Below are 7,527 nucleotides of genomic sequence, written 5' to 3'. Positions count from 1 at the left end.
TTGTTGTTGCTTTTATCACACAAGCTTGGAGACTCGTTAACACGTCGGAAAAAATGTTTTGCCTAATTTGCTCCGGCACTTTATGCTTTGAGCTCGAATCCCATCGAAGTCACTTTACCTTTGCCTTTCATCCTTTGGAATCGATAAAATGTGCCAGTTAAGTATTGGATCAATGCATTCCCTAAATACACTTCCCGTCAAAATTGCAGGTCTTTTAGCAAAATCAGAAATCACTACAGTTATTGGGTTGTCCGGAAAGTTCTTGCCGATTATTACAGGAAAGAAAAAGGTCAATAAATATTTGGCATTACATTTTTAGTCAACCAAATATGAACCAGTTTCTTGCACAATGCGTCTCCATCTTTCCTTTAACTTGAAAATACCCTCTTTTCAGAATTGAGGTGGTTTCATGACAAAGAATTCATCAATGTATCGTTTTACGTCAACCAAGGAATTGAAATTTTTACCATTAAGACTATTCTGCAGAGACCTGAATAAGTGGAAATCTGAAGGAGCAATATCTGGAGAAAGTGGAGGGTGGGGTAACACATCCCAGCCGAGCTGCAGCAATTTTTGTCTAGTTCCCAATGCACCAAGTGCTGAAAATGAACTTTCTTATTTTCCATTTTAAAGGGTTACAGAATTAACACAGGTTATGGGAACATAAACCTTCTTCCACGAAATGATAGCTTAAACTGTGCTCTAAATGGAGGTGTAGTCAAATCCTATTTTATGGACTCAACCATGTTCTAAAATAAGTCGAAAGGTAAGCTACTATAAATCGACACGTACTTTCCGGACAACCCAATACATATTTAAAGCAGCGAATTGGCAAAATCGTTAGCACGCCGGACAAAATGCTTACTGGAATTTCGTTTGTCTTTACGTTCTGTGTTCAAATTCCGCTAAAGTGACATAGTCTTTCATTCTTTCGGGATCCATAAAATAAAGTACGAGTTATGTACCGGGGCCGGTGTAATCAACTAGCCCCCTCCCATAAAGTTTCAGGCCGTGTACCTATAGTAGAAATAATTTTAGTTACATGTGTAACGGCGATGAGGTGGCAGATTCTGTAGCACGCCGGACTAAATCCTTCGCGACATTTCATTTTGCCTTACGTTATGAGTTCAAATTCCGCCAAGGTTGACTTTGCCTTTCATACTTTCGGAGTCGATAAAATAAGTACCAGTTTGAGTTTTGAGGTCGATGTAATCGATTAGCTCCCTCTTCCGAAATTTATTCCTATTACGAGGGAATGGTGAAAAGGTCCCCGCTTTAATGGAGCCGCAAAAGGCCTGGCTGAAAGCCCAACCTTCCGAGTTCTTTTACAGGACTTAGAAAAACTGAAGAACCGCTGCAATAAGTACGTGGATCCAAGAGGGGAATAGATGCAATAAAATCACAATTAACTGATCCTACTGTATTTTCTTTTACCCAAAGCCAGGAATTTTTCAGCATCCCTTCGTACAGAAGGATTATTATGTTTTAAATATTCTTATGTATACTATTCTACTTTCAGGGTAAGAAAATGATGCAATGCGCCAACGGTGTTTGTCCACATGCATCCACATCCTCACATGATTTCCTGCTACTCCTCCACAACAATGATTGCAGTGTTGATGTCGTGTCTAACCGTCTCTACCGTCGAAACTACTTTCAATAAGATGAAGTAATAGCACCCTCCAAGTTTCAATTTTAATATTGCTTCGGTTACTGCTTTATGTATATGTAAGTGTGTGAAGTGTGTGTGCACGCGCGTGTGTGCGTATAAGTACGTACATGTGTGTGTGTCTGCTCGTGCGTGAACCAATATATATATATAAGCCGGACGAGTTATTAAATTATACCGAAAGTCAGTGTGTTCACTATGTGTGAAGAGGTATTTGCACTTGTTTGAAGGTGTATATATAAGGTATATACATATATGTACGTATATATGCATATATTTATATATTATTTATATTATATATATATATACATATTACATTATATATATCCATATATATGTATACATATATATATCCATATATATACCTATATATGCATATACATAAATATGTATACATGCAAATATGGCCAGATTGGAGCAATCTCAAGATTAATCAGCCGAAATTGCGAGGATGATCCGGTTCTTGACTGAAGATTGAAGGCTTCGAATGTCCCGTCTGTGTTTTTTGTATCGTCTCCTAAATGTTTTGCGTTCTTGTCCCAGTTTGTATTTTTATACATATATATATATATATATATATATATACGCAGACACACATACGTCTTCAGATGGATGGACATGTGGAGGGAAGAATAGATGGATGCATGTTTATTTGTGTATGGATGGCTATATATATATATATATATTACTTTTACAGAATCATTCAAATTCTTCTGTCTTCAAGCCTACCACTAATAAAATAACAACGCTTTTGTGAAAATGCAAATGTGTTAATGTGTATGTGTATGAATAGATATATTTTGCTGTTATTGTGTGTACATGTCTCATAACCACTGAAATAAGTGTGATTATTCCTTATGAATATATATATATATATATATATATATATATATATATATATATATATATATATATGCATATATATGGCAATGTTCACACAAAGGAACCTCAAACAGAATAAAACATTAAATGTTTTAGAGTTTCACTGTATCTCTATTTCACTGGGTTTAATGAATGTGATTTGCCTTCGGATCTTTTCGGTTTGAACGCCAGTTTTTAACATAATTTCTAGGTAACTAAAAAAATTTAAACTTCGTATACTGGTAGAATGTGTTTATAAAACATCTTTTTCTCTTGGCTTTATTGAGGAAATTCTATAATATGTAAGATATTTGTTGTTTTTTCTTCAATTTCTGCAATTTCAACCCATCAGTGACGTCCGTTGAGGTTAAAAAAAACATTCTGTGCCGTATGAATATGTCCCTCGTTTAAGAAACAGATTGGGTTTATTTACATTTCTGAAGAAAAAAAGATTCCCTTCCCCCCACCCCTAACCCTAACACTAACTAACCCTAACCCTAAAACATATACAAATGCAATGGATCGATACTAGGGTCATAATTATGGGTGACAAGTTCATATGACACCGCTAGGAAAAAACTGCCGTTCAAACCGAAAAGATCCTCGCGTTCTTTTGTAGTCTAACAAATGAAAATCTTTAGTTGAAATATAAACATTTGTAAGTTCCCCCTATGTTTACCATTTATATACTCTTTTACCACAACTTAACCTTCTCAGACCTGGGACCCTGTGTCTAACTTTACCTTCCACCTAGGATCCTGAGAAAAACGATAAATAGTTACACATACAGCTCAAGAGTATAAAAAATTGCAGGCAAGCTAAAGGACAGAATCGGCTGCATATTCTTTCTCTGCTTGCGTTATACGTTACTACTTTACTGCGAATCCGGCAGCGATCACGTTTAACATATTCCCACTATAGCAGGACACGGTGTGACAGGGTTAGGGTGAAATGTTCACCTTCATTTTTAACTTTACTTCTGCAACAGTGCTTAACAACGTTTGTTCCCTGTCCCGCCATAATACAATACCAGACGTGTTCCGTTTGCACCCGATTGTTTTGCTTTTGTTTTTTTTCTCTTGGAATGTTTCAATAACATTCCTCACTTTTAAAGAGGAGAATACATTCTGGTTCTAGCGTGCCTTTTCATATGATGTATGACTGTCAGGACAATCTTCTCTCTACAGAGAGCATTTTAAATAGATTTGATAGCAATGTTATGCCTCATGCTTATCACGTTGGTAATATTAATCACACTGAGGGCGGCGAGTTGGCAGAATCGTTAGCACGCCAGGCGGAGTGCTTAGCGGTATTTCGTCTGTCTTACGTTCTGAGTTCAAATTCCGCCGAGGTCAACTTAGCCTTTCATCCTTTCGGAGTCGATAAATTAAGTACCAGTTACGCACTGGGGTCGATGTAATCGACTTAATCCCTATGTCTGTCTTTGTGTGTCCCCTCTATGTTTATCCCCTTGTGGGTTGTAAAGAAATAGGTATTTCGTCTGTCTTTACGCTCTGAGTTCAAATTCCGCCGAGGTCAACCTAGCCTTTCATCACTTAGGAGTCAATAAATTAAGTACCAGTTGTGTACTGGGGTTGATCTAATCGACTGGCCCTCTTCCCCAAAATTTCGGGCCTTGTGCCTAGAATACAAAAGAATATTAATCACATTGAATGAGGCGAGGAGACATAATCGTTTGCACTCGGGACGAAATGCTTAGTGACATTTCGTCTGACTTTACGTTCTGAGTTCAAGTTCCGCCGAAGTCGACCTTGCCTTTCATCTTTTCGAGGTCGATAAAATAAGTACCAGTTAAGTACTGGGGTTGATGTAATCGACTTATCCCCTCTCCCAAAATTGCTGGCCTTGTGCCAGAATTTGAAATCACTATTCATCACACTAGTGTGACACAATGCACTTTTTTCAACCACAAAGTCCCTCTTATTGATCAGGTATTTAATAGTTATCTCCTCTTTTTGAATAGCGAGTGCGTACCTCTGATTCGTCGTGCATTTAGGTATGTATATTCGTATGGTATGCATATATCTGTGTGTGTGTGTGTGTGTGTGGTGTGTGTGTGTGTGTGTGAGTTGTGTGTGTATGTGTGTCTGTGTGTCTGTGTGTGGAGTCGTTTAAGAATCCAAAGCGATGAAAAATAGACACTCGTATATTTGCCAGTAGAGTGGTACATGAATCAACGTACACAGTATTATGAATCAATTACAGCCGGTATTCGTCGTCATATTTCCAATCTTGGCACTTCTGATGAGCGTGATTCTTAGATAATCATCTAATTATCTAATATCCGGCGCGAAACAGATTAAGATTCTCTCCAATGGACTTATAACAGTGTATTCTTCGATTTACATATATACAGGATTGGTCAAAAATTACCTGACAGTAAATCAAAATCATTTAATTCCAAATATTTATTTATCTTTAACAACTGCATGAATTTAATTTTAAAAAATCTGAATATAAAACATCATGAAACTGGTTCAAACTGAAGTCCTTCTTGAGCGACACCATTTTTCCAAATGAATAAATAAGATTGAATATTAAGTATTTATTGAATTCTTATTTACTCTCGGTGGTGCCCCAGCATGGCCGCGGACTTCGGGCTAAAACATTTTTAAGGATTTAAGGATTTTATCGGTTGACTTCTGGCCAACCTTATATATATATATATATATATATATATATATAATATATATATATATATATATTATATATATATATATATACATATATATACATACATATACATACATATACATGCCTATATATTATACATATATATATATATATATATATATACATGCCTACCAATATATATGCATATAATTATATTTAAAAAAAGGTGCAGCACTCCGTCGGTTACGACGACGAGGGTCTCACCTGATACGATCAACGGAACAGCTTGTTCGTGAAATTAAGGTGTAAGTGGTTGAGCACTCCACATACACATGTACCCTTAACGTAGTTTTCAGGGAGATGCAGCATGACACAATGTGACAGGTCTCTCCCGTTAAAATACAGGTGCTACTCATTTTTGCCAGCTAAATGGACTGGAGCTACGTGAAATAAAGTGTCTTGCTCAAGGACACAACGCGATACTGGGAATTGAACTCATGGCCTTACGATCGTGAGCAGAATGCCCTAACCACTAAGCCACGCGCCTACATATAATTATACAGGGTGTCCATAAAGTCTTTTTACAATTTTACAATTTTATTACAAAGGTAGTTGACAAGATATCTTAACCAGATTTGCTTTATTATTGATTCTAGTTTCAGCTCACGAGCTGTGGCCATGCTGGGGCACCGCCATTATAATAATTGTTTATTAAATTGTTTTAAACTGTTATTTGATAGACCTCAATATCAGCACCATTAGTTTCGCGAAGCACATCAAGACGGTACTCGATTTCTTGCCATGTTCGCTGTAGGATAGCCTCATCAACGGTGGCAATAGAATTGCGAATCCTTTGCTTCAAGTTAGTAATGTCCCGTATCTTTGTTTGATACACGAAACCTTTTACATAGCCCCATAAAAGAATTCCAAGGGAGTGATATCTGGCGAACGCGGTGGCCATGGAATTAACCCATCCCTTCCAATCCATCGGTCTGGAAATGTTTGAGTGAGGAACTGACAAACATGCCGTCCCCAATGTGGTGGTGCACCAACTTTCTGGAAACTGATGGCTGGTTGTAAATCAATCAGTTGTGGTGCCACATATTCTGTCAGAAGGTCGAGGTAAACATCTGCAATAATTGTTGCCTCGTTGAAGGAAAATAGACCAATTATTCGATTGCACACGATTTTACACCACATCCCTGTCTCCATAAATTTCTTGTGCCATGCACGAATTGAAGGATGCGATTGTGGATCGCTTCCATACTTAGTTCTGTAGTTTCGTTGTGTCTGAACATCCGATTTTGTCTCAATAAACTAGGATACACATTGTGCCTTTTCATATGGAGTAGCCATTTTATAGGGGTTCAGTGAATTAGTTTACTTCCATCAACAGAGTATCTGAAACACAAAAATGTAATATCAATAAAAACTTTAATAAACAATTATTAAAATAAACAAATCTGGCTAAAATATCTCAACTACCTGTGTAATAATTTTTTTTTTTAATTGTTAACAAACTTTATGGACACCCTGTGTATATACAAAATGTATACATGTGTATATACATACATATATATGTGTGTGTGTGTGTGTGAGTATGCATTATGTATATGTACAGAGTGTGCTTTGTTCGTGTTTGTGTGCGCGTGTGTACGCGTCTGTATGTTTGTATGCGTGTGTACTGGCGTGCGCGCGCATTACGTTTCCAATTTAAAATGATATAAACCCAAAACTTCCGTGTACTGCAGATCATTTTGAAAGTCTCAAGAAGTGGAAACTGAACAGAATGACTCAGGAAGTGGTGCCAGGAGGTGACAGAAGCAGGCAGACGAAGCAATGGAAGAACGAAGCCGTGTACATATAAATATATATATATAAATATATATTATATAAATATATATATATATATATATATATATATATATATATATATATATATACACATATATATATATATATTATATACATATATATATATATATACATGTATATATATATATATATATACATAGATACATATATATAAATATATACATATATACATAAATATATGTATATATATATATATGTATATATATATTCATATATATATATATATATACATACGCATACGCAAGATCTTTTATTTATATATTCGTGTATTAACAGACTGAATAAGAATATGTATGTGTGCTTACAAAATGCGTAAAAACATACACACACATACAAACACGTACACAGACACACACAGACATTCATACCCACCCCCACACATATATACATATATATATATATATATATATATATATATATATATATAATGCAATCATACATATATGCATTGATACGTAATGCACTCATGTACACACATGTAAGTGAAT

General features: G+C 35.9%; 1 long non-coding RNA gene across 1 annotated transcript in view; it reads left to right on the top strand.

The window, feature by feature from the left end:
- Nucleotides 1-7,087, top strand: part of LOC115217451 — a 50,176-nt gene extending 43,089 nt beyond the window's left edge. Inside the window, exons 3-4 of the long non-coding RNA XR_003882166.2 lie at nt 1,520-1,669; nt 6,916-7,087. This is a non-coding gene — a long non-coding RNA (uncharacterized LOC115217451). The remainder of the gene's footprint in view (nt 1-1,519; nt 1,670-6,915) is intronic.
- The last annotated feature ends 440 nt before the right edge of the window (nt 7,088-7,527 follow it).

This window comes from Octopus sinensis, linkage group LG11 (genome assembly GCF_006345805.1).
Source record: "Octopus sinensis linkage group LG11, ASM634580v1, whole genome shotgun sequence".
NCBI classification, from domain to species: domain Eukaryota; kingdom Metazoa; phylum Mollusca; class Cephalopoda; order Octopoda; family Octopodidae; genus Octopus; species Octopus sinensis.
Note: the sequence above shows the minus strand (reverse complement) of the source record. Positions and strands in the feature narration are given on the sequence as shown.